We start from the raw sequence: 20,003 nt of genomic DNA, 5'->3' as shown, positions 1-20,003 counted from the left end.
TCTTGAAGAACAGGGGGGAACCTGTTTGGAGGAGACCTTCATAGAGCGGACAGCCATAGTGACTTGGTCCAATGTGATGGGAGAGAAGAAGGGGAGGAAGGCTGAGGGAGGGTGGGAAGCCAGGGTTGTCAAGGAGATGGGAGCGGAGGAGAGGGGATAATAATAATACCATTATCTATAGTGTTGTAAAGTACACTTATCTTCATATTTAACAAATACAGTTCCTCACTGGCTTGACGGTTGATGATATAGATGAGAACTTAAGAAGGTTTGTCAGGGAGAGATTTGTGATGTGATCCTGAATCTTCTTGCTATTTTTTACAGGAGATTTCATCAGCACTACTGTAAGGGTCTAAAAGGAGTCAAGATATTAAACATGAGCTGTAACATTTGGCAGGTTCAAAGGTCAACTATGATTTAATTTCTGGATGAATTCTATTAGCCCCATTAAGAGTATTGTGATAATTGTAAAACCATCTCGTATTTTGGAAAGAAGAAGAAGAAGAGGAGGAATGTCCTCACCAGACACACAAGCTTTGACTAAAATTGCACAGGGCGCTACAGGAATGAGGGACCCTAGTGCAAAGCAATTTTAAAAAAATACAATAATAATCAAGGTGAATAAAAGAAATTATAGGAGAAGTTCATGACAAATACACTAGTGACAAAATATAATATTGGTCAGATATAATAACCAATGAGAATACAAATTATTTGCAGTAATTCATGAAAGATACAAAAGTGACTAAATATAATATTGGTCAGACATCATAACCAATGAGAATACAAATTATTTGTAGTAATTCATGAAAGATACAATAGTGACAAATAAATATTGATCAGAAAAATGCATAATCAAGGTGAGTAAACAAATGTGGCAAGTCATGAAAAATATCACAATGACAATTAATACTATTTCAGAAATAAGAAAAATGTGAATATCAAAGGCAACACCACAGTAAACAAATGTATCAGAACTAATAATAACCAAGGTGAACAAAACAATTGTAGATAGCCAAGAATAATACAAGAGTGACAAAAAGAATAGATCAGACAAACTGATAATTAGGGTGATAGAAAAAGTTAATTAAGTCACATTAATATTAACTTAGAGTCTGTACAAATTTGAGGCTGGCCAATGATGTTGGACATCATAGTTGAGTTGTGACATTGCAGGAGGTTCCAATATGCCTACCCTGAATCGTGCGCATAATCAGGAAGGTGGGAATGGAAACTTAAAGAAAAACAGGAAGAAGAATACTGGCCAAAGAAGTCGGAATACTGCCACTAGGAAGTTCCTAAGAAATGTACACGTAATTGAGGGTTCCACCACCAGAGTTGAGGAGGTGGGCCATAGTCTCCCTATCCCAAGTATTATAATGGAAAGCCACAATAAGGTAAACACCGCTACCTAAACAAATATGGCAGAGTTTTCCAAGGCTCTCTCTGGGGCCGTATCGGATCATATCTGCAAAGGGAGGGAGAACATATGATAAGGATCTTAGTAGAGAATAATACCCGTAACTTTTGGGCTGCTGTCAATGACACAATCAACCCACAAGAATATGCTCAGGCCAATCACATATCAGAAGGGGCTTGGTAAGTACATTTTGCAACTCATCCCATGTACACAGCCTGATACAGCCTGGTCGCTGTCTTTGACAGTTAACTCTATTGAGAGAATGATAAGAAAATCATCTAGTTTGCGAGCCCCAGGCCCAAATGTGCTAAGCAATGTATTGATGAAGCTAGACCCAGAGTTAGGGACAAAGATATCATTTATCCTCTTTTCCTCTGTGATTGCCACCAAAACCTCTCCTCCATCCTGCAAACACTATATTGTAATCCCGATTCATAAAAAGGGCAACAGGAACAGTCCATCTAACTATGGACCAATCTCTTTATTGACTCTGAGAGTAACATTTTTGCATCAGTTGATTTAGGTGAGTAGGAATATGGGCTGTGTCCACAGGTCATTTACAGAAATATCAAACTGGGTTTCGGAAAAATCTGTCTACTACTCTCAATGGTTTTATTATTAGATGTTTCCCGGAGAATTCGTGGGAAAACGGAGCTGTTCCTATTTTTGCTGCCACAATAGATTATTACCAGGCTTTCGATTCTCTAAATTGAAAGTTGTTTTGGTCTAAGCTGAAGAAACGGATGATTCCATCATCATTACTGTCTATCCTTATTTATTTACATGAGGACAGTTCACTACAGGTACGATTGAACAGGCTCAGAGCCGTGACTAATCATTTTCCAATGTTTAGAGGACTGATGAAGGGGTGTGTGCTCGCTCTGTGCCTGTTCAATCTCACCTGGCGGTTCTGGGGGACTATTTGCTGTTAACAAGCTTCTCTCCCACTAAGATCTTAAATTTGTCGGTTCCGTACCTTACATATGCTCACAGCGTTGTATTATTAGACAAAACCCAGATAGGCATGCAGCTGGCTTCCATTCAGCAATATTCACATGATAATGAGCTAATAATTAATGGAAAGAAGTCCAGTGTAATTAGAGTCTGCGGTATTGCAAAAAAAAGATAGGCTTTGGGTGAAAGTGGGTAATCAAGCACTTATCCCCAACTTTCATCTGAACTCCTAATCCAAACAAAGGAGCCAAGGCTAATCAGGCGTCAGCTCAGATGAAGAGAATTTGTAGTAGGTATTGCCAGTTTTCGATCTATCCGTTGATTGATTTTTTTAAATGAAGGCTATTCAGGCTATGCTATATGGTATGGGGACTGCTGCTATATCAACGTCTTTTGATTGGGGGTGTAAGTGACTTCAATTCAGCAATCCAACTAAGTCAATGCTTAGGATGGGATGCCCAATGGAAGCCCTTATTTATATATTTTTATGTCAAAGTTCTTTAAATCTGGATGGTGAACCCTAATATAACGCCCCTCTCTTTCAATCCCCCTGACCTCACTGAGCCAAGAAGTAGGTTTGTTTTGAAAATTAAAAGTTTTATTTGAAGAATTAAACAATATATATATTACACTTTTATGAATAAAATAATATCGGTGTAGCACACTCATGAATATGAATGGTAATTAGCAATGGATATTATTACAGTCTCAACAATCTCTTTAATCAGTAAGGAGTAGGAATAGGAAGGATAAGGTAGCAGAGAATACTTTTATGGTTCAAGGAAATGCAATAATGAGAATAATACAACACAGAAATAAGCTTGATATGGTTTCAATCAAAAGACAAGATAATCACTTTTTCCCCTGCGACTACTCACTCCCCCCAGTATGCAATATGAAGAGATGGAAATGAGGGCACACAGGTTTCAAAAATACAATCAATAATACAGTTCAATCCCAGTTCCCCCAGCAAGCTTAGAGAGACACAGGAATGATTTTAAAACAGGCAAAAATACTTTTGAATGTGATTGCAATGAAAGGGGAAATATGCTAAAATGATTTTAATTCACTAAAAGACAGTTACATTTCGGTTATAGGACATGCGGTTCAAAAGTTACTGAGGTTTTGTGAAGGTAGATTTTGCAGAAAGAAAGTCAAGATTTCAAAATGACAGATCGCGCTTACAGATTTGAAATCAACAGGATGGACACAAGATTCTATAATGCAGTCCTGGACAGGTTGAAATGGATAGAAGAGGATTACTTTAAACTAAGATCTTGGTTAAGGACAGTTCTACAATAGATACTCACTCCTAGGCTTTGGAATGGAATGCGCCTTGTCAAAGATCTGGTCAAGGGTTAGGCTTCACTCGCCACCGGACGGTCTCAAGCACTGGGTTCTGCTCACAGCACGGCCTCTGGTCTGGATCTTGGTTCTAGCACAGGGTTCTTAGCGAGAAGCAAAACAGCTCAGCCAGGCTGTTGGATTTTGAGATGCCCCTTGGAAGGTTAGGGGTTAGAATCAGGTTTGCAAAAGATTCTGAGGCCTGCTGAAAAGAGTTCAGCTTTTGGCGTTGGGCCTTTGCTTCAGGGTTCTAGAGCCTGGTTCTAGAGTCTGGTCTCTGGATCTATCTGGATTCTGGAATCTTCCTGCAGAGTGCTTCACAAGCAATTGGTTGAAGAGTGGAAAGAGTGTGTCCTATCTGGGTCTCAGCAGTCCCTATTTATGTGTTTTCAAAGTGGGTCAGAAGGCTGATTCTACATGCCCAACCCTCTAAGGATTTGATAGGTTAGAGAATTCCCTGTCCCCTGACTGGAGAAAGGATCAGCATGTCAGAATGAGTCAGAGCGATGCTGTGTTTATGGCTTAACTGAAATCCCTCCCCTTGGCTTTTTCATAGAAAATCCATTTTTCCCAAAAAACATATTTCCCAGATACACAAGTTGTTCATAATACATATACACATCACAGATTAATTAAGGCGTGTCTCTGTTCAAGTCCCATGTTCCTACGAGCTTGGGTTCAGAAATGACCACTTATTCGCCCTTTTGGTGGGTTTCCCAATATTGGTTCTGCACCAAATTTGAAACATGCATGCATATCCTCTCTGAGCATATTACTGTAATTTCTTATGTTCATAGCAAAAACACTGCAGCTGCAATATTAATAATTCCGGGGTTTGGTCTCAGAACATCACACAGCGTCCAGCTTAGTCTTAAATTGTGAGTGCATTTTTCATTTGAACCCTCTCAAAGTTGTACATTTTTGTCAGCTTGGTACACTTTGTTATAAGCAATTTTATAAAAACATATATTTGCTTTCAATTAAATTCACATCTCAGTCTATTCCGCCCCTAGAGCTGGCTGACTCAGAGGTCAATGTCTCTCTTTCCTGGCAGGAGTTGTTGACCGGTCACACCCAAATCAGCATATTCCTATTCATCCCAAAGAATCCATTGTCTTGACTGAGAGCAACATGCCAGGGTGCCTTGGCTAGTTCCTGTTCACACCAGTCTGTCAATCTCTAGGCCATATGCTGGGGAAAGCTTCTTTTGTCCAGGGGGAAAGTGTGGAATCTGTTTGATCCCAGTGTGGGAAACTTTTTAACTCTGCAACCAATGTCTACAAATTGTTTTTTCTTACAATATCACCCACATTTTTAATACATACATTAAACAATTGCTTCCTTCAAGCCTTTTCAGAATATAGTTTCAAATTGTCTCCACCCCTTAGGCTTCTGATAGCAAGTATTTCTTTGGCATAGTTTGGGGTTCCATGTTTAACTTTACAAAAATGGTTTTAAAACGGCTTCTTGGTAGAGGCTGTGGGATGTTTTTACCCATGCATCCAAGCCCTGCCTCAAAAACTGTGCAGTACTGGCATTGAAAACATCATGATGGCCAGAGCTTCCCAGAAAATGCCCAGGGAAGTGCATGAAGAATAGGCTGCCACCCATTTTGCCGATGTTATGGGCACAGAAGGGCACTGCCTAAAACCACCATTGGACAACCCACACAGTAGTCTGAAACCATTGGGAATGGCAATGCTGATTGCCAAAAGCAACCTAGAATTGTGGGGAACTCATTTTCTTAAATCCCAAAAATGGGTGCAGTACCAGTACTCACCACTATCAGAAAGCCGGCGTTTTAAAACAGCACCAGATTTTTTTTATATGTGTAAAACTGAATAGATGAACCCAAAGCATGCCAAAGAAAGACTTACTGAGAGGTGGATCCAAGGTAAAGTTATATTCTGAAGTGACTTGAAGGTTTATAACAAGACTGACTGAGCTGTGGATTTCAGCAGTTTAAGTAAATTTGGACTGAAAGACACTAAAAATCTAAATGTTTAAAAGAAATGAGTGACCTACTTTTGAGTGTCACATAGGTTGCAATTGTTTTAAATGTCATAGTTTTAAACTTAGAATCAGCATTTTAGCTGCATATGTAAAAATGGTTCATTTTATTTGAATGCAGAAAACTGGGTAACTAAAAGTGACATTAGCTGGGGCCTGACTTAAGGAACTGAATTCTGCCCACCAGCTACCCCCGACAGGAGTTGATACTTGCACCACTGCTGTGTTCCCAGGCCTAGCTGCCCTTTTGCTGCTCCCACCAAAAGGGATATGACACTTCCCTGATTGAATTACCTGGGCTCTGCAGGAAATTGAACAAAGCCCTGTCCTGACTCAGGCAAATGTTTTATGGAAGTGGCCATAAATGGCTTCCTCTTGAACAATGGGCCTTCCAGGGCCCAGGCAGATGGTTTATTGCAGGGGTAATAAAAATGGCTTCCTCTTGGCAGAAACTGGGAGGGGGAGAAACTGGAGACAGAGGCTGAGCTTGAAGAAAGTGGAAAGACTGGTTTCTGTACCATGTGACCTGAAAAGACACACCCCTGTAGCAAGAATATGGTTTTAGAAAAAGATGAATAACTCATAGTACGGACTTGTCATAATTATTTAAATGATACCATAATTCTTGTGATTTTTCTGCCCACATTTTAAGAGGTTTTTAGAACCGGTGGCATGATCTGGGGGCAAGCTAGCAGTTAAGAGGGTATTACTTAAAATGTCTGCATGTGAAAAGTCTGATACTTCATCAATCAATGCCTGCATGCCTTGCGCACATGTGTATAAATTTGAGTAAGAATCTGATATTGGTAACCTGACCAAAAAGTGAAATATGTTGCCATTTCTGAATGCAAGCTCCCAGGAAGAGCAGATTTGGACAGGGTATACCTCCTGTGATATGTGATGGGTGCATGTAATTTTAAACAAATGTGTACCTGTGCAAATATGTCTTTTGGGTCAAAATATAGATTGTGTGTAATTTGACAGGGGTGGGTTCTCTGTACCATAAACAGACCTCATCATGATGACACTTCATTTCATTCCCCCAATCAAGGGGAAGAGGAGGAAGTGGCCAATGACAAGTGGAGAGGGGTAGAGCCTAGTGATGCTGCACACACACCCATTTTCAAAACACATAAAAGCAGACAGTCAGGACAGATAGGGACATTCAATTCCATTTGCTGCAACGCGCTCTGCCGGACCATACCACATCCAGAGATCCAGACTTCAAATCCATCAATCTCCAGAGAAAGCTGTGCAGAAAGACCCAGAGAAAGCAGAGCAGTATCCAAAACCAGAGAGAGAGCAGAGCTGACCCAGACCACTGTTAGCAGAACCAGAGAGCTGACCCAGATCACTGTGAAGTGCAGAGACCAGACCAGAGTCCAGTCTAAAACCTGACCAGATCCGTGGCGAGGCCCATTCTATTTCAAAAATACACTGTGAGTACCTAGCAGACTGTGCAGAACCAATCTCTTAGTTAAAATAATCTAATGCAAGCTATTTTAACTTGAGTAAAACTGTCACCTGTCATTTGTAAAGCTGTCACCTGTCATTTTCTAGTTGCAAGCTGCACTTGTCACTTTGAATTTTAACATTCCAAATCCGAAAAACTACCTTTATTTAATCGCTCATATCTCCGTGACCGTTTGTCCTAGAGACTTGCCGTAACTTTCCTCTGAAAGCTAAGAATCTTGGCTTTTCAACGGACCTAGAACCGCATGCCTACCCCCTACACTTTTGCCGCAATCGCGAAAAACGCACTCGCGAATTTACCGCGATTTGCAAATTTCTCCACGTGTGAAAACAGAAGTTTTCTTGCTTTCCTTGCTAAAAATTCGTATGCCTCTTAAGAACCATCCCTGAATCATTGCTAGAGTGAGCCTGGACTAATATTAACTATATACCACTCACCCTGAACCTCTAGAGGGAATTAAAAGCATTGTAGCATATTTTTCACTTCATTGCCAGCACATATAAAAGCATTTTGGGCCTGTGTTTCCAACTTCTGTAGTCTAAGCTTGCTGGGGTGAACTGAATTACATTTGATTGCATTTCTGAGAACTGTGTGCTTTCCTTCCATTTCCTTGCATTGCATAAAAGGGGAGGGGATTGCCAGAGAAAAGTGATTACATTGTTTTGTTGAAATCATATTGAGTATTTTCTGTATTGCATTTTTCATTCAACATTACATCCATCTGAACTTATATAAAGTATTCTCTACCACCTTATTCTTCTGTTCCGTTCCTATTCACAAGTGTGCTAGTGCCAGACTATCCATTATTGATTACTGCTCAGATTCAGTGTGATATTCAATTATTAATTTATTATAAAGCGTGATATATATATTGTTTAAATTATCAAATAAACCTTTAAACTTGCAAGACAGAACTACTTCTTGGCTCAGTGGGGTCAGGGGGATTCCGAGAGAGGGGTGTTATATAGGGGTAGTCATCCAGAATGCATGAACTGGACATAAAGATATATCAATAAGGGTTTCCATTCAGTATCCCAGACTAGGCATTGACTTAGCTGTAGTGTTGAATTGAATCCTATTACAAATTGGGGGCTCGTGCCGGACGTTTGGATTAGATTTATCACTTGTGCAGATTAATACAGCGTGCCAGCTGACCAGATACACATATCTGGTCGGATCACACGCTGTGTTACGCTGTAAAGCACTCCTCAAAGGAACGCTCTAAGGAAAAGGTCTGTTTTGCAAAAATAAAATACTAATTTCTGTAAGTCAGGACAGAGACCAATCTCTAGAATGACGACCTTAGTAGACATGAAAATAGCCAGAGAGCACTTCTTACATAAGTTATTTGTGAGAGGTGAGTGGACTCACCAGGACCGCATGGTCTGGTTGCAGGCCATCATGCAACAGGTCACTGAAACAGGGTCAGATATATGGGGAGATCAGGGTCCCCTACATGTGGCCTTGAGTGAACTATACATGGCTCCTAAAGCTAAGGATGAACAAGACAAGATGGTTAGGATAGCCGCATACCTGTACCTATATATGGGAGACATGCAGGATAAATGTACTGAAAGCTAAGATCTGGCGAATAAGCGACAGATGGCGTTAGAGAAGGTCCAATCTGACCTGGTCTCTTCTGAGCAGAGGCTGCAGGGGAGCCAGGAGTCAGAAAATGAGAGTAGACAGCACATCATTAAAATAAAGAGGGATATGGACATCCTGCAACAGCAAAAGGCTGACCAGGATACCAGATTTCTGGCCTTGCAGAAGGAGTACCAAGAAGGTTTGGACTCCCTACTGCAGAGCCAGAAAAAGCTGGAGCAACAATTAGACTTTAACAGGGCATGCACGGAGCAGGTAGCCACCCTGCAAAGTCATCTAGATAGAGTGAAGGCAGAGAGCAACAAGCTGATTTTGAAAGACCTGGATACCCAGGCAGAGTTTGATGAAGAACGCCAGAAAGCTGGTGCCTTTCAAAGGCAGAGGGACGACCTGGCGGCAAAAATGCAGGCTCTTAGCCAGGAAAGAGACGCCTTAGGCCAGGAAGTCTGCCATTTAAAAAGAAAAACAGAAGAAAATCACCTGGCCCACCAGGGACTGGGTGACCTCCAAAAAGAACACCAGGACTTGCTAGAGCACACCAGGAGGGTGGAGGAGGCTCTGGCAAGACAGGAGCAGGCCAATAGGGACACAGCTCAGGAGGTAACCCTCCTGCAGCAAAGACTGGCCCAGTGCTCCAGGACCAATCAGGAAACACAGAGAGAGAATGAGGCTCTCTGCCAGCACAATGATAGGCTCCAACAACAGGTAGCGATGCAGGAGAGACTGATAGAGTCTAGTAAGGCCTTAACTGAGGAACTGAAGGCGCAGGCTCTTGCATTGCAACAGGGAGCAGGGGCGGATAGAGACCAAGTTCGCTGGGAAAGGGAAACTCCTGAGCATAACCTCAGGAGCCCTAGTACCAGAGGCCTTTATCTCTCTCAGTCCCTGGACTCTGCCAACCCCATGTCCCCTGGCGCACATGAGCACAGGGCCACAGGGATGGCAGATTACTATCCAGCCAGAAGCATGGGGCTCATAGGCCAGTACCACCCAGGAATGGAGGGGCGGGCATCCGGGTATGGGCACCCAAGCACAGTGCAATTTAATGGGGAACCCCAGGAGAGTAGGCCCATTAAGGGCATCCCGAAAACCTCTGCCCAGTTAGGTCAGTGGGGGGGGGGGTACCCATCAAATCCTGGCAGCAAGGAGGGATCTGAAGACTCCTCTGAGCGGTACAGGACACAGGAGACCAGGTCCCCACATTCTGCCAGCCATTCCCAGGCTCGCAGAATCTGGGAAAACCTGGAAGAACAGACGGGAACCTCTGGGAGCAGTGCCTCTGAGTCAGAAGATGAATGGACCAGGGTTACCCGGACCAAAAGGGCCAATAAGACAAAAAGGGCCTTGCTTAAGGACCCCTTAAAGCAGATTAAGGCAATCAGGAGCGTCATCACGCCGTATCATAAGAATGCCAAGTATTCTGTTTGGGAGCACTTAGAGTTGTTTGAGCAAATGATGGAGACATTCCATTTGAAGGACAGCCAAAACTGTATCCAATATGTAAAGTGGACATTCTCCCCAGAGTACTCCAGTTTCTTTGCAGGGCTGGAGGACCAAAATCATTCCAGGTGGTCCACCTATAGGGCGGCCATATTAAAACATTTTTCTGTTCACAGAAATCCCCAAGAGGCTCGCAAGGCAGCCTACAACTTGCAGTGTGGGGAGGATCAGGCCCCACAAGAGTTTGTGCAAGAACTGAAACGTGCCTTTGCGCAGACCACCAGAAGGGTGCGCACAGACAGCAGAGAATTCGTCAATACATTTTTCCATGCCTTGCCCAATTATATAATGACCCAGCTCGTGAGAGATTTTCATGAGAAAAGATCTTTAGACTGGGTCATTGAACAGGCTACCCGGATCTATGAGGTGCAGAAGCCTATAGAAAATAAAAGCAATACCCAGAAAAATCCCAAAACCAACAGCACCCCTGCTGCTGCCAAGGTGGCAGAGGTAAAGGTCACCCCCGTTTTGGATTTGGAGATAGGGGGGCCTAAAAACCTACCTGCACCTAATAATGCTAGGCCCAGAAGGTCCTCGGGCCAGTCACAGACAGGGAGCCAGGGAGGCAGCCCCACAAATGGGGTCCCTCGCTCTCCTGACTATGTAAGTCCCCGTTACAAGGGAAATCGACCCATCCTGGGTTATGTGTGGACTCCTCCAACTCAAGGGGGGGGGATCCAGCCATGCACCTAACCAAGGGAACTTCCCTCCCAACTTCCCACAGGAGGGCAGAAATTCTCCAAATCCTGGGCAGAACTTTTTCCCCAGGTATCCACCCAATTTCCAGCCCCAAAATCCTCCACCCTTCTTTCCCCAATTCCCTGAGCCCAGACAACCGAATCCGGGAGAGGGGAGGCCAAGGGCGGAGGGGTATCCAAATCTTCCCAACCAGGGGTACTACCAAAGAAGGGATAGCTACCCTTCCCGGGATCAGCCCAGGGGAGAAAACAGGGCCCCGTATCAGCCTGAGCGGGTTTCCCAGTTAGAGCGCCAGGTTCAAAACATGGCGCGGGATCTGGGTCACATACTGAGGGCTCAGCAGAACCCTCAGATCGGCATGCCGACGCAGAACGCACCCAACTCTGGACCTGGTGCTCCAGAACAATGACGGGGGCAGCACCCCGATAACTCACCGGTTCCCAGGTAGGAGGCACAAAGGGAAGGGGGGTGTAAAGCCTTGGAGGAAGCTTCCTTCCTCACTCGTAAACAGCCCCTGGAAACCCAGGAACCGGAAACAAAATCTCTTCCCCCTGAAAGTCTGCCTCCTAAAGAGCAGAGGGGGGGTAGGAGAAACAAAAGACCCAAACAGACCCAGTTTGAGGAGGAGGTACAGATCTTCCAATTTGAGGGAGAGGGATCCTCAGAGGATCCTGGGAAATGGATCTTCTCCTTCAGAGATGGGGGAACTCCTCCCAAGGAAAAATGGGTCCCTAGGGATGCAAATCCAGACTGGGGAGATGTGGAGACTGAGCTACCGCCGCCCACCATCTCATCCCAGAACCAACCGCAAGAAAATCCCCTGGTTCAAACCCATCCTGATGACTGCCTCCAAAAAGGGCGGGGCGTCCCAGAACCGGAGCCAGGGGAACCCACAATGGCTCTGATCTCCAGTTGCCAACTTTTTCTTCCAGATTCCCAAGGCTCTCCACAGAATTCTGCCCAAATCTCTTCTCTAGCAATGTCCAAAACCAGAAAGTTAGCCCACCAGTTGTCCAAAAATGTGCATTATCTGTGCCCCCTTGAGGAGAAGGAGGGAAGATATTATGCCCCGGCACAAGTACAGGGGCAGGGTACAATTCTGGCACTGGTGGACACGGGATCTCAAGCTACCCTTCTGTCCAGAAGGGCCTTTGATGAACTGAATGCAGGAAGGGGAGGGAATTACCAAATTCCTCTCACCTCGCTTCCTGGACAACTCCAGAACTTTGACGGGAAGGAAATTCCCGTCGAGGGGACGGCAGATTTGGACATTAAGATCGGGCGACACAAGTTAAAACACCCGGTCATAGTTGTGACTCCAGAGGGCACCCCTTGTTTACTGGGGAATGACCTCCTGAGGAGGTTGTCACCCTTAATAGATTGCGTAAACAAGGTCCTCTGGACCCAGACTAGCCGACCAATAAAATTAAAACAGAGTGTCAACCATGTTAGTTTAAACGGCACCTGCCACATGGTTGAACAAAAATCTGACCAAGTAGAATTCCACTTCCAGAATAGCCAAATTCCAGACGTGACAGTAATAGCAGTAGGACAACAGACTGGTGATGGAGGGTCCTCTCTATTTCTGAAAATCAACCTTCCTTCCAGTCTAAAGTGGTACTCCACGCTGGAAGGAAACACCCTGAAATTCTTTACCAATCCACAATCAGAAACTCCCACTCCTATAGTCCAGAAAGATGTGAAATCAGCTCAGAGCCTGGCTGATATTCAGCAAATTGGAGAGCAGTTGTTCATCCCTGTCCAGTTAAATGATGGGAAGGACTCTGTTTTCGCTCGAGTGTGTGTGAACAACGGTAAGAGCTTCATCAGCGAAGCCATGTTCCGCCAACTCCCAAAAGATCCAGCCATTCCCACATTCAAACTGATAGACAAATGGGAAATGGACCTGGAAGCGCCTAATTCCAAACATCTCCTGCCAAGCAGGTGTATGCTCAAAATCTCCATTGGCAACAAGAGCATAGTCCATAATTGTTGGGTCGTGCGAGACGTCCATGCCGCCTTTTACTCAGGCAGTGACATTCTCAATTGCTTTGCCATTAGTTTGGACCTAATAAACTTCAAAGCTTGGTCCCGATTAGCGGATAATCCCATGGGCTTCGATGATCCAGAAAAAGCATTTAGGTCAGCTCAATTGCTACCTTATGCAGTTGAAATTCAGATCAAAGAGGAAGTCACCATCCCAGAAAGGACCCGACAATTCTCCCTGGAAGTGAAAGTTAAAAGAGGACAATATTTGCAAAACCCTGATGCTTACATACATCTAAACGCTTCTCTCCAACAGCAAGGGTTGGGGGTAAACCCAACACCATTAGTCAACATAGAACATGACACCATTCCAATAGAGGTGGATAACAGCGACTTAAAGAGTATTACTCTAGCCGCAGGCACCATTATTGGAATGGCGGTTGATGACCGACATTTTTCCATAGATTTAGGTAATGAACTGTTAGGGCCAATCCCCAAGGACTGCTTTGACAGTGACAGTGACGACAATACAACACCAGACAGGATTTTTACCCGGCATGGGGGGAACTTCCTGGTGTACACTTCTTGCCCTTATGGTAAGGAAGATGTGACTTGTGACTTCAGGAGGGATGAGGTGATTTTCCAGGTCCATGAGGAAGCCTCCAGTCCAAATCAGCACTCTGACCAGGGACTTCTCCACCCAGCTGGAGGAGGCCGCTGAAATAGCCAAACCAGAAGTCTTTCCAGGCTTCAGGCAGATGGTGGAAGAGAGAGTCAACCTAGCTGATGCCTGTGTGACTCTGGAACAAAAGCAAAAGTTGAAACAAGTTTTCTTGGATTTCCAAGATCTCTTTGCGGTAGACTCATATGACTGTGGTCGCACTGACATCCACACAACAACAATCCCCACGGATCCTGGCATGACTCCTGTGTTTGTGAAGCAATATCGCTTGCCTCTCGCATCAATGGAGTCCCTTACTGAAATAATTAAGAACCTTGAGTCCCGGGGAATAATCCGTCCAGTCCACAGCACCTTCAATAATCCGGTGCTGGGAATATTGAAGCCAAACGGCCAGTGGAGACTCTGCGCCGACCTTAGGGAGCTCAACAAACAGGTCCATACTTCCCGATGGCCTCTTCCCTACATTGACCAAGGGCTGGCCCAGATCCAGGGGTCACAGGTATTCACTGCAATAGACCTGACCAATGGTTACTGGACTGTGCCTGTCAGTAGGGAGGACCAATACAAGCTGGCTTTTACCTTTGGGGGCCAGCAATACACATGGACCCAGACTCCCTTCGGATACCTCAACTCCGGCAATGAATTCAACATTTTCCTACATAAGCCCATGCCCGACCTGGGTGCGAGGGGTAACCTGGCTTATGTAGATGATGTCCTCATCAAAAGTTCATCTGTGGAGGAACACATAGCGGAGATCCGTTATGTGCTGACGCAGTTGAGGGCCGCCGGAGCAAAACTTTCCTTTCAGAAAGCACAGTGGTGTCGAACCCGTGTTAATTTCTTGGGGCATGAGATTACTCCTCAGGGTCTCTGTCCCCAGGAAAAGAAAGTGGAAGCTCTCCAAAAATTGAAAGACCCCACAACTCTGCGGGAACTAAGGAGCCTCCTTGGACTTACTAATTATAGCAGAAAGTTCATTGAGGGCTACGCAGAGATCACCAGACCCCTGATTCATCTCCTGAAGGGGGGGGTCAAGTGGGAATGGGGTCCAGAACAAGCCGAGGCAGTAAAACAACTCAAAAGAAGCCTCTCACAAGCGCCTTGCCTAGCTTACCCTGTCAGAAACAAGGAGTTCTTCCTGGAGACGGGGTTCTCTAATACGTGCTTGACGGCAGTATTATACCAAAAGCATGACAAGGTCAATAAAGTAATCTCCTATGCGAACAAAACTTTATCCTCTGTGGAGGAAAAATTCAACGATTGTGAGAAGGCACTCCTGGCAACGGTGTGGGCATTGAAGAATTACCGCCCGTTTATCAGGGGGAACACATCATAGTGGAGACTCCACACCAGCCTCTGCAATATCTCCAAAGTGATAGAATCCGGGCCGGAAATGTGAGTAATTCCCGAATTACTTCCTGGATTCTGTCAATGCAAGGTTTTCCTGTGGAGGTCCGATATGGCCAAAACAAGAAGAGTCCCCTCGCGCAAGGTCTGGCTGACTTGCATGATTGTGCCAGAGAAAACTGTCTCGAGGACGAAAGTCTAAAAATCAAGGACAACACGGAGGCATACCTTAATTCCCCACACAAAGTCTTTGAAGAAGACAAGTGTGAGGGAATGCCCACTGTATATGTGGATGGATGCTCTTACCATGTTGACAACAACGGGGAGAAAGAACTGGTGGCCGGCGTAGGGAATGCATGGGTGAAGGAGTTTCCAGAACCCTCCGCTGGATACAAAATTGGTCCCCGAAGTAGTCAGGTGGCAGAATTGATGGCTGTGCATCAGGCCATCCTCACTGCTGTCCAGCATCAACTCCACGAACTGGTCATAATCACAGATTCGGATTATGTACGGAACGGGTTCGTGGAGCACCTGGTTAATTGGAAAACCAGAGGCATGTTATGTGCTAACAACAAACCCTTGAAACATGGGAAGTTGATCCAAAACTTTGATGATCTGGTCACCTCGAATGAGATGACCATCTATTGGAAAAAGATCAAGGGTCATTCCAAAGTAGAGGGACCAGACAAAACTGGAAATGACTTAGCTGATCAGCTGGCCAAAACCGGGGCCATCCAAGGGGATCTAATTGAGATTGAGTCCCTGTTGGGGGAAATCCAGGTCACTGCTATCACTAGGTCCCAGACAAATGCTCACGATGATCTTTCAATTGCACAATGGAGTAAGGAGACCCCTGATGCTGATTTGATTACAGCTCAGAAGGGGGATCCAATTATTGGTAAGTTTTACCAACACCTTGAGGACCCTGAGAACTTTCCCCTGACGGATACCGATTACACTGGGAAAGAGGACCTAAGAGTGTTGATGAAATGTCCAAAAATGTTCCGGATCCAAGACGGTTTGTTGGTAAGGAAATCCAAAGCTGGCCACGATCAGTGGGTGGTTCCTACCTCATTCCGAAGCCTGATGTTAAGTCACGCCCATGATGCGGCCACCGCCGGTCATAGGGGGTTTCACACAACATTGGAAATCTTAAGAGAGGTTGCATACTGGCCACACATGGGGCAGGACCTCGACCAATACTTGAAGGGGTGTCTTGTGTGTGCACAATTTCAGCCGACGTCCCTCACACACCGCGCGCCTCTCCAAAAGAGGGGGATGACACTGCCATGGTCAGATTTACAAATCGACTTTGTAGGCCCCGTGATTCGCTCTGCTAGGGGGAATAAGTACATGTTGACTGTGACATGCTTGTTTACCAAGTGGGTGGAATGTCTCCCAGCCCCAAATTGCAAGGCAGAAACTGCAGCTGCCCTGATGATTAACCACATCTTTTCCCGTTTCGGTCTACCTCAAAGGATTGAGTCGGACAGAGGTAGCCACTTCACCAGTGAAGTAATGACAAAGATGTGGGAGATACTGGGGGTCAAAAGGAAGTTGCATATTGCTTACCGGCCAGCTTCTTCTGGGGCACTAGAGAGATATAACTGAACCATTGTGAGCATATTAAAGAAGTTTGTGGCAGATTCTGGGCCAAGTTGGGATATCCGATTACCTCTGGTCCTAATGGCCATCAGATCTACCCCTTCATCTGCAACCAAAATGTCACCATTTGAGTTGATGACTGGGCGCAAGATGGTGCTTCCTCAGCATTTGCTCTACAGGACCCAAGAGCAGACACTGATAAATGCCTCCACAACTCATGAGTATGTGGAGAATTTAAGGAAACACCTTCAACATGCTTTTGCTTATGCTCAGCGGAATCTAGAAAGATCAGCTGATAGCATGAAGACCCACTATGACCTGAAAACTTCCAGGAAGGAATATCAGGTGGGGGACCGGGTCTATCTATACAATTTCCAAAGGAACCAGGCCAAACAGCGAAAATGTTTGCCTACATGGAAGGGACCCTTTGAGATTATAGACAAAATCTCCCCTGTGGCCTACAAAATCCGCATCCCCAAAGGCGGTTTGGCAGAGGGGGAAGACAAGTGGGTCCACATAAACCAGTTGAAGTGTTGCCATCCCAGGCACACTCTGCAACAACTGGAGGAATCCTCTGGAATCCTAGAGGGTACTATCTCAGATTAATTCAGTTCTAACTTAAAATATCCGACATATCGCCTATCAAATTCTGAGTTTCTCAATGTGGGTGTTTTCATTTTTGAATGCAAAAAGAAAGGTGCACGTTCATATGTTTTGACTAATAAATTTATATGCCACCCCACTATATCAACGGTGGGGGAGAAATGTCCATGAATAGGTATTGCTGCTCTTCCTTTGTCGTCCTAGGAGAAAGAAAACCTGGAGACGGGCCAAGGAGGACGATCCGGAGACCGGGAGCAGAGACGCCAGGGGCCCGTGGTACCGCCCAATATTCCCATCAGGACCGGCGAGGAGAACCGATCGATCCGACCGGATGGAGGAAAAGATGCTGAACTGTGCCATCTATTGGAAGAAGATGAGGAAACATCCCAGGTCTTGCGAGTCCCATCAGTGAAACAGAATGGCCATCGCAAGAGGGGGGCTTGTGGGATGTTTTTACCCATGCATCTAAGCCCTGCCTCAAAAACTGTGCAGTACTGGCATTGAAAACATCATGATGGCCAGAGCTTCCCAGAAAATGCCCAGGGAAGTGCATGAAGAATAGGCTGCCACCCATTTTGCCGATGCTATGGGCACAGAAGGGCACTGCCTAAAACCACCATTGGACTACCCACACAGTAGTCTGAAACCATTGGGAATGGCAATGCTGATTGCCAAAAGCAACCTAGAATTGTGGGGAACTCATTTTCTTAAATCCCAAAATTGGGTGCAGTACCAGTACTCACCACTATCAAAAAGCCGGCGTTTTAAAACAGCACCAGATTTTTTTTATATGTGTAAAACTGAATAGATGAACCCAAAGCATGCCAAAGAAAGACTTACTGAGAGGTGGATCCAATGTAAAGTTATATTCTGAAGTGACTTGAAGGTTTATAACAAGACTGACTGAGCTGTGGATTTCAGCAGTTTAAGTAAATTTGGACTGAAAGACACTAAAAATCTAAATGTTTAAAAGAAATGAGTGACCTACTTTTGAGTGTCACATAGGTTGCAATTGTTTTAAATGTCATAGTTTTAAACTTAGAATCAGCATTTTAGCTGCATATGTAAAAATGGTTCATTTTATTTGAATGCAGAAAACTGGGTAACTAAAAGTGACATTAGCTGGGGCCTGACTTAAGGAACTGAATTCTGCCCACCAGCTACCCCCGACAGGAGTTGAGACTTGCACCACTGCTGTGTTCCCAGGCCTAGCTGCCCTTTTGCTGCTCCCACCAAAAGGGATATGACACTTCCCTGATTGAATTACCTGGGCTCTGCAGGAAATTGAACAAAGCCCTGTCCTGACTCAGGCAAATGTTTTAAGGAAGTGGCCATAAATGGCTTCCTCTTGAACAATGGGCCTTCCAGGGCCCAGGCAGATGGTTTATTGCAGGGGTAATAAAAATGGCTTCCTCTTGGCAGAAACTGGGAGGGGGAGAAACTGGAGACAGAGGCTGAGCTTGAAGAAAGTGGAAAGACTGGTTTCTGTACCATGTGACCTGAAAAGACACACCCCTGTAGCCAGAATATGGTTTTAGAAAAAGATGAATAACTCATAGTACGGACTTGTCATAATTATTTAAATGATACCATAATTCTTGTGATTTTTCTGCCCACATTTTAAGAGGTTTTTAGAACCGGTGGCATGATCTGGGGGCAAGCTAGCAGTTAAGAGGGTATTACTTAAAATGTCTGCATGTGAAAAGTCTGATACTTCATCAATCAATGCCTGCATGCCTTGCGCACATGTGTATAAATTTGAGTAAGAATCTGATATTGGTAACCTGACCAAAAAGTGAAATATGTTGCCATTTCTGAATGCAAGCTCCCAGGAAGAGCAGATTTGGACAGGGTATACCTCCTGTGATATGTGATGGGTGCATGTAATTTTAAACAAATGTGTACCTGTGCAAATATGTCTTTTGGGTCAAAATATAGATTGTGTGTAATTTGACAGGGGTGGATTCTCTGTACCATAAACAGACCTCATCATGATGACACTTCATTTCATTCCCCCAATCAAGGGGAAGAGGAGGAAGTGGCCAATGACAAGTGGAGAGGGGTAGAGCCTAGTGATGCTGCACACACACCCATTTTCAAAACACATAAAAGCAGACAGTCAGGACAGATAGGGACATTCAATTCAATTTGCTGCAACGCGCTCTGCCGGACCATACCACATCCAGAGATCCAGACTTCAAATCCATCAATCTCCAGAGAAAGCTGTGCAGAAAGACCCAGAGAAAGCAGAGCAGTATCCAAAACCAGAGAGAGAGCAGAGCTGACCGACCCAGACCACTGTTAGCAGAACCAGAGAGCTGACCCAGATCACTGTGAAGTGCAGAGACCAGACCAGAGTCCAGTCTAAAACCTGACCAGATCCGTGGCGAGGCCCATTCTATTTCAAAAATACATTGTGAGTACCTAGCAGACTGTGCAGAACCAATCTCTTAGTTAAAATAATCTAATGCAAGCTATTTTAAATTGAGTAAAACTGTCACCTGTCATTTGTAAAGCTGTCACCTGTCATTTTCTAGTTGCAAGCTGCACTTGTCACTTTGAATTTTAATATTCCAAATCCGAAAAACTACCTTTATTTAATCGCTCATATCTCCGTGACCGTTTGTCCTAGAGACTTGCCGTAACTTTCCGCTGAAAGCTAAGAATCTTGGCTTTTCAACGAACCTAGAACCGCATTCCTACCCCCTACACTTTTGCCGCAATCGCGACAAACGCACTCGCGAATTTACCGCGATTTGCAAATTTCTCCACGT

Source organism: Ambystoma mexicanum, chromosome 4q (assembly GCF_040938575.1).
Source record: "Ambystoma mexicanum isolate Mex_15411 chromosome 4q, UKY_AmexF1_1, whole genome shotgun sequence".
Classification (NCBI taxonomy): Eukaryota; Metazoa; Chordata; class Amphibia; order Caudata; family Ambystomatidae; genus Ambystoma; species Ambystoma mexicanum.
Note: the sequence above shows the minus strand (reverse complement) of the source record.